At 34.4% G+C, this 9,016-nt stretch overlaps 1 non-coding gene across 1 annotated transcript; it reads right to left on the bottom strand.

Moving 5' to 3' along the window:
- Window positions 1-7,574: 7,574 nt before the first annotated feature.
- On the bottom strand, window positions 7,575-7,679 carry LOC123947799. The gene has a single exon (XR_006819833.1). It is a non-coding gene; the product is annotated as a U6 spliceosomal RNA (small nuclear RNA).
- Window positions 7,680-9,016: the final 1,337 nt, after the last annotated feature.

Genomic DNA, 9,016 nt, shown 5'->3' with positions numbered 1-9,016 from the left:
TCTCAGGGCATTTCATTAGGTTTTACCAACACCTCAACATACACGTGAAAGTGGAAACTAAGAAAAAGTTCTACCATGAAGTTCCCAGCAGCGTCATTCCGACGGGTACACAAAGCACAAAGGAATTGTGTCATTGGGACCACGTGTGTCTACCACCAGCTCCATGACTAGCTTCCCTTCAATTTTATCTAGACGAGATCTGTTAAATGAACACAGAGCAGTGACAGCCAGGATAAAGACTTGCCTGTTGGCCTTGGCTGAGGGTGCACTTTATGTAAATTTCTCTAACATCTTTGTCTCATTCCTACTCCATCCATTTCAATGGCACTCCTTGATTATTCTGCCCCTCCCAATCTGGGATAAACTTTACGACTAATTTGTAGTGCCTGAAAGACAAACTAGGAACCAAGAAACACAGATTTCCCCTTTTAACACATGGGCTATAACTATATACACATCTGTCTGTAGAGATATATCTTATTACTAGAACACCAAGGAAAGCGTTCAGATCTTAACTGTTAATATATTCTTCCCAATATGAATGTAATTGGAGGTTATGTTTTCAACTGCTTGTGTCTGTCTGTCCGTACAAAGAATAAAACAGAAGTAAAGCAATAATCTGCATACTTAAGGCAAGAAATTTTTGCTCAAAAAGTCCACCAAATATTTTACTTAAAAAAAATAGTAAAAGAGATCATAAGGGATGTAATGGAAATCGAATTCCTCGCCCTTGCAAGTCTGTGTCTTTGTCACATGAACTTACTCAGCCATTAGCATCAAGAAATTCCTAATTATGCTATAATGATGTAAAAATTCTTGTGGCTTAAAGTGCTGAGTGATTTGGAATCTCTTATCTACGTTATCACTTTACTGATGACTTTGCTGCTATACACATATATAATTTTTTCTAAATCTAGACTTTTAAAAAAAATTTTATTTATTTATTTGACAGAGAGAGATCACAAGTAGGCAGAGAGGAAGGCAGAGAGAGATGAGGAAGCAGGTTCCCCGCCAAGCAGAGAGCCCGACATGGGACTTGATCCCAGGACCCTGAGATCAGGACCCGAGCTGAAGGCAGAGTCTCAACCCACTGAGCCACCCAGGCGCCCCACTAAACCTAGACTTTTTAATGGGATGCCATAATAAGTCTCTGAAGGAAATATGGTCACTAGAAATAACTATAGAGACCTATTTTAGCCAGGTTCTGAGCTACCCAAGGTAACAAACTTTCTAAGAGATGCTTTGTATTACCACTTTAAACTTTTTTTTTAACTACAGCTACAGGTTTTAAAGATTTCTTTGAAACAACTGAAGAGTGAACTTTAATTCATGTTTTTTAAACAAAGGTTATATGAGACTTACAGCAGTCTTACAAAAGAGGAGTATCAGCGAGAATTGCACATTACGCTCGGAGTGCAACTGACTTTCAAATTTCTCTACAGGTATTATTTCCATGAATAGGAACAAAGAGCAAAAACAGTTAAAAAAGCATATTCAAATGTGTGCATAAAAAGGCATGGTAAATGAATACTGTTTAGTTTGCTGACATAATTACTTGAATGTAATTTTTATGAGTCGTAGAAATCTTGGCATTTTCACTGAACCAGATAATTAGACTCTGAATAGAACAGGGTCAGAATAATTAATACATCAAAACTAGATGAACTTTTTCTAATTATTTTTATTTAATCTCTATTATAATTATTGTTATACTCTGCTGAGCATGACTGCCTCATGTTCATAGATTTGAATGCAGTCTTATAGTTGCATCCTGGGACTTTGTGGAATATTAACAAACCGTGGCATGGAGAAATTAGAATGGTGTAGTTTCATGATGGAATTCTAAATTGGAATTTCTTATTTTTCTATATAGTTGCACAAAATTTGTTCCATAATCGTAAAAATATGAATTTTAAAACAAAAGTCGACTTTTCTTTTGAGTTACACTTCTCCAAAGTTCAAGAAAAATTATTTTCACAGTTTTTTTTTTAAAGGCATATATCATCAGCTATTCACGTGGAATTTTCTGGAAGGGAATGGCATGAAATTTTACATTATTTGAGTTTTTAGTATCATGGTAAATCTTAATCATTAAAGCAAATGTATCAACAGGCACAGTAAAGAGCATTACCCATTATTATGAAAGACTTGGAAAGTTGTGTTAGAAAGTCATGGGGTAACCTTCCCATCATAGCTACCGCCATGTGCCAGATGTCTGGTATGCTCATGGAAATACAGAAAAATAAGCTACTCCAGCAAAGGAAACCAAACCGATAGCATATTTTTAAGTCTAAGGACTGAAAGATTATATAGGCTGGTTAATCAATGATTAGAGGCTAATGTATGTCTTAATATCTGAAGTAGGAAAGCTATACTACAGAGAGGACAATTTCATCCAGAAAAATCACATCCAACAAAGACTGTAAACCCATGTGCCAATGAGAAAGTCTGAGGCCCCTCTTAATTCTTAGTTGTCATTTCAAGGTTGTTAGGACCACCCTCTCTTGACCTTGCCACTATCTGTCTCCACTGCATGAAAGTCTATGAATTTCCCTTGTCTAGGACTGAAAATGGATGGGCTCAAGGAGCACTGAGCCCTCAGCTAGAAAGGAGGCAACAGGAATTAGCAAACTTCTGCAAAATCTTGGAAATAATCTATTCTGAGAATTTACAGAATACTTTAAATTCCCCAGGAACTAACTTATCTGCTAAGAAGGACAAGAGACACAGAATAGTTTTCTGCCATAACTTTTGTGGAACCAAGCTATTTAAATGTTTGCCTGATCCTGGAATTTGACTGGGGCAGATACGTATCTCCAGAGAGAATAGATACAATGATTATGAGATTCTGAAAACACTAAGACAGAAAGTGATAGCCATTGAAGGGAGTAAAGCCCTTTGTACATAACAACAGTGTTAGATTTTACCTCATTCAAAGTTAAATAAAACCCCCAAAATAAAAACAAAAAAAAAGAATTTGACTTTGAGCCATTGAAAGCAGTTTTTGCTGAAGAAAGAATCTTTGTTGTAAATATGTCAAATAAACATAAAATGGAAAAAATAAGAGAGCAGGGCAAATGTTGAAATGTAAATGTTGCTGGCAAAGATATAAAAAGAATATGGGAGAGAAGAAGCTATGGTGATGGAAAAATTAAAGTTGGCTTCAGCTGTAGGAGAGAGCATAATTGACATTGTAGAAAAATAAATCACGCATAAAGATGAAAACTGTCTAAAAATACAGAAAAGCATGCTCGCTTCGGCAGCACATATACTAAAAATACAGAAAAGTAATACTAATTGGTCCTATAGAGGAAAGAAAACAAAAATAAAATATGTGAATAATTCATCCACTGGGAAAGAACTAAAGCAAATGAAGCTAAACAGTCATTCATTAAGGGAACACTTTGCAGGAGTTAGAGAAAACGCGACACCAAGAGACATTACCTGTGTACACGAGACAAAAAGTTCTCTAAAAACCGGTCCTCACAACACACGTGAATGAAGGGACTTAGAATAAACTTGGCAAAGTTTCTGAATTTCAAGATTAAATGAAAAATTCCACGACTACTTGGGCAAAAAGTAAAAGAAGTTACACTGGTTTCAGATTCTATTTAACTCAGAGTGCCAGGATATAATGTAACAATGAGAACAGAGTTTTGAGAGAAGGATACTGTGGTCCAAATATATTTTGACCACACACAAAGTAGTTAATGTGCTGGAATAACAGAATGACTTCCATGCTTAGATCTGCAGAATTCAAAACATAAACCATCCATGGATACATTCCTTGAAATTTTTACTTAAAAATAAACGTCAGCAGTGTAAAGATGAATAATATGAAAAGTTAAAGAATGAGATATTTGAATCAGAAAGTACTGTGTTGTATAGTGATTGTTATTAGTTTAAAGTATACTTGTTTAAAGTTAACCAAAAAACCCCACAGAGGCTCACATTGGAATAAGGCTGTATATATACGACTAACGGAAGTAGTAACATAATACCATGAATAATATAAGTAACAATATAATTCTTATTCCTAGTAGACACAAATTTTAGTGTATGATCATGAATATATTATGAACTATATATGAGCAAATGTCATAGTCATCAAATAAGTTTGCAATAGTTGGTTTCTTGGAAAATAGTTCAGAAGTCTGATTCTTATCTTACACTTTAATATGAATTAAAGTAAAACAAATCTTAAAATTTATAAAATAAATATATCTTAGAGAAGATGAAAATATAAACCATAATATTTCTGGTTCTGGAGCAGTCACAGAGCATTTAGGCAGAAACAGCAAAATTCACAAAGTGCAAAATTGCAAAATGAAATATTGAAATGTTTCTTAGAAAAAACCCATAAACGTTTCTCTTACCAAAATCAATAAGGAGATATGTGGCACAGTTTTCATTAATAAAACAATGATATGCCATAAATATTTTACCCAATGGCTCTGTATCATCTCTGATTAAACATTGTCATAACATGTTTCAATTGTGTTATTGAAAAAAATGGCACAACTTAACAAATATTAAATAACATATAAGTTCCTTTTATTATAAGGTTTATATAACCCAGCATCACATTCAGAGAGTTACTTTAATAATCTGATTTGGCATTTGCAGTAAGCCAATGTAAGTTGGCTTACAGTGTAAGTAAGTAAGTAACTTACGATGTAAGTTAGGTAAGTGCTATCCCTCTTTTCACTAATGAATAAATAGAAACAGAAATAATGCCATGCCATGAGAGCATAAGTCACAGGAGTTAAGCAGGATTTGAACTCAGATCTAAGAACAAAGTCAGAGTGCTTATTTATGTGTATGCTGCTTTCTAGGTGTATTACATGCAGTGTAAGAAGATGCTTTTCCTGAGTTGTTCTTTCCTGTATCCCCTTAGCTTGTTGAATAATTGTTGCATGCGGAATGTATGTCTGTGAGAAACCGTATTAGAAACTGAGAAATATAATACAAAAAACAAATGGATATTTTATCCCAAGAAAGTTTCCCGTGGGTTTGATGGAAGGATATGGAAATGTGGGATATGGACAGTACAGACACAACTATAATATGAGGCAGATTCGTGAACATGCATCGCTATGTCCACTGAAATGGTGCTTTCTCAACAGAAGAGAGACCACAAACACAGCTAGATAAATGGGTCCCTCGTACGAACTCTGCTTTCAACATGATTTCGTTCTTGAAGTATCCAATATAGTTTTTTGGGATACTCGTCCATTCTCACGTGGCTAAAATCAAGTACTCTTGGTCACCTAGGGTATGATGACAATATTAAAATGTCTGCTTAACCAAGAAGAATATGAGTCTGGAGTGATCTATTTTACCAGTAAAATTAGTATGTTAGACAAGGATATTGGTAAGAAAAATGGGGATATATTCCCTTAAAATTAACGTATCTGAAAGAACTGACGCTGCCCTGAACTATGTCAATACTAGGGAAACACTGAAAAAATCTTGAGCTTGTCCTCCTGCGTAACAGGCTAAACAGCAATACTATAGTATTTAGCTATGACGATGTATTTAAATCTTGTAGACATAAATTTAGGATGTGACCATATAGGAAGCTTAAATATTCTGACTTAAGCTAAAGAATAAGTAATAATAAATAATTGGAGGAAAATGACACCCAAAGAAAACAGGTTCAATCTTCTCTGAATTTTTAATACAGTAATTTTTTTTCTTAAACCTGATTTTTTTCTCACTCTATAAACGTTTCTTTGTTTCTTCTACCCTATTCCTCCTATGATCTTCATTTTATTGAAAAACTCCATTTGCGTGTTTAAAATAGAGAATCTGAAATTGTCCATGGAAAGCCATCAAGTTGGGTCATTTCTAGTAGAAAGAGTCCAGACATTTGTGAGTTGTAGAAAGTATCTGCAATTCTTATTTTTGTTATTATTTTGTTGGCATTTTAGTATCATTTGACTGATCAATGCAGAAACACCCAGATTGGGGGGAAAAAATAAGCCATACATTGTGGTATTTTCTTCCAGTCACACAACACCGTATTTGTGACTATTCTTCTGTTGCCAATCTTCTGGTGGTTCATTCCGTTGCTTCAAATGCTTGATATGCTTCCTGGCATCTTAGTATTTTATCAGTGAGTATTAACTTACAAGTGAGACAAGAAACGGAGTCAAGAACCCGGGCTTTCCATTTGGCAGCTCTTTTCTACTGGTGCTCACGTCTGAATTGTTGACTGTTCTTAAAATCATGGGAGAATTTCTGTGAACTTTTTAATGAGCTTAGTTAAAAACATTTTTATTGATGTCGTTTGGAGACCTCTAGAGAAAGTGGACTTTGGGGAAGACTTGATTCAACACAGGGAATGAGGAAAGTCTGAGAACAAATATTAACCAAGTGAAATAAGTATTAAGAAGGCAAAGCAAGAAGGGAGGCAAATTATGGCGCCTGTACATTTAATTGGACTGAGAATTTCCCTTTGGCAATGCCTAGGGGACCATGAAGGGGGGTGGGTGGAGAAAATTGGCTCAGCAATATAAACGCATGACATGAATACCTATTTGTTAAATACTGTGAGAATGTGCCTGACTTTATCACTTATTTCCATCAGAATTTAAAGTCATACTTTAATCTCTGAAATATTTAATATTTAAAAACATAAAATACCCTGTACAATTTTTAAAAATCCAACCTCCTACTTTCTTCTCTGTTCTTAAAGAACTTCCCTAAAAGGTTGTCCAGCACGATTCCCTTCCTCGCTGACAACCAGTGCCCCTGTAACACACACCCAGCCCAGGATAACAGGATTGGGGAAATGTAGCCCACACCCGTCTCCTTTTTCTTTTTTTTTTCCAGTAAACAAAATAGGTTTGTTTTCCAACATATTCAGTCCCTAAAATTGATTTTTAATTTGAACAGTTCCCATAATTTCAACAGCAATTTGGAAATATTGCAAAATGATCCTAATTTTTATATCAATAGCTTAGGAACGTGTCTAAAACCAAGTAAATAATAGATGTAGGGTGCCTCACACCGGGTACAAGATAGCCTTCAGTGAATGTTAAACCTCTTTCTCTTCTGCAGGACAGAGTGGAAAACATGAAATATTTGTTATTTGAAGTTTAGTTGTTTGGAACTCTTTTGTAGAATCACAAAGGTTTAAGCCAACAATGACTTCAAAACCTTTATCAAGACCTTATGATAAAGATACTGAATTTAAGTGTACTTTAGAGTTAGAAGTTTAAGGATTTTATTATGTAGTTAAAATCTGTCTTTTTTCTCAATAAAAATTTTTGATTCACCTTTCATTTAATAAAAATATTGTCGCCTTGCCTTCCCTTCGCACCTAAAATTATCTATCAGTCAGTCATCCGTCTACTTATTAATCATCATAGATTTCTGGGAATAGTAAGTTCAAGTTAATGGTCTCATGACTATTTCTGCAGTAAAATGTATATATTCACAGTGTCCAGATTTGGTGAAAAAATATTTACTCACAGATATGACCAAGTTTGGGAAGTGTCTTTTTTTCTACCTGAAAATTTTGTAGGCTAGAGACAGATTAGAAGTTTTTTTTTAATTGCACCGTATTTAAATGTACAAGACAATTGATGAATGTGCATGCCATCCTTGCTCAGGGACCTTGCTAATCTTCTTTTAACATTCTAATTTTAGTATTTGCACTGCTGTATGAGCACTGCATTTATTTTTAAGATCTTAGGACATCAGAGTTCTCTCTGTATTATCTTCTTTTGGGAGGAAATTGGAGGTGTGTGTAGACAAGTCACAAAGTCACCATAGAGGCATAAATTTTAATATTCTACTCCTAAGTGACTTATATTACATGCAACTGACGTTCATCATTGTGTATAACTGACGTACACACAGATATGGGGAAATGCCACCGCATGCAAAATTTAGGTGTTTGTATAGTAACAGCTCCCAAATCTCAATATCAAGCTACAAAACCACAGAGTCATGCTCTGAATTAGATGGTCCCGAAAGTCCTGGGTCCCATCTAGCGTGTGTGAATGTATGTATATACAACTCAAGTTACCCTTCACTCCCTTTGTCTTTTATAGCCTAACCAAGTATCAGAAATTAAGAAGAGATCCTTGCCTCTAATGTTTCTGAAACACTGATATTTGTTTCCCCTGGAATCAGGAGATCTAGTTATCTCAGAAATTTTTAAAGTCACATGTCAGATGTAAGGTAAATAGATACTAATCAATAATTCGTCATGATTTCACTTTCCATTCTTATTCCTTAAGATATTTATACAAAAGCCTTTGATTAACTTCCCCTGAAATACCTGAAGTTGAAACTTGAGACTCCACATTAAAAAAATATAAAAAGTGGAATAGCAGGGTATTATTCAAGTGTTTTGATCCATAAGTCCATAGGTACAGTCAAGAGAGAGGATGCTAGTCCCCAGGGGAATTATGTTGGCTTGAATCATCTCTATATGCATGAAAAATGCTGCAAATGTATCTTACTTCATATGAAGTTTGGTCAGTGCAACCTCAACTTTATAATATTCATTTATGTTATATATATATATATAGAGAGAGAGAAATAGATATTGTATATGCATGCAACATTTTATATTTTTTTCATGGATACATTTTTATCATTTCAAAAAATGTGTTTTTCACATTCTTGGAATTTTTTTAGCTGTTATTCAATTTTGTATACTCACATGGTATTCAGTAATAAATTTTGTATACTCACATGGTATACTCACTTTTTATATTTTGTATACATTTTGTATACTCACATCGTATTCAGTAATAAAATTCTACCTATGTATTACTTCAAAATAAAAGAAAATAAATGGAAGGGTGAAGGATATTTCAAATACTTTGACTCTGTTCATTTAGATCTGTTTCATGAAGCAGAAACAAGTTTCAGAAACTAGTTACTTCACAGTCTGGTTATCTGAGAGCACTAAGTCAATTTGTTTAGATTATCTCCGAATGTTAGTGAATTGTGCCATAGTTTTATGTGAGAATATGACAGATCCGTGCAAAGACAG

The sequence above is a fragment of the Meles meles genome, chromosome 7 (assembly GCF_922984935.1).
Source record: "Meles meles chromosome 7, mMelMel3.1 paternal haplotype, whole genome shotgun sequence".
In the NCBI taxonomy this organism is placed as follows: Eukaryota; Metazoa; Chordata; class Mammalia; order Carnivora; family Mustelidae; genus Meles; species Meles meles.
This window is presented reverse-complemented; position numbering and strand designations above follow the sequence as displayed.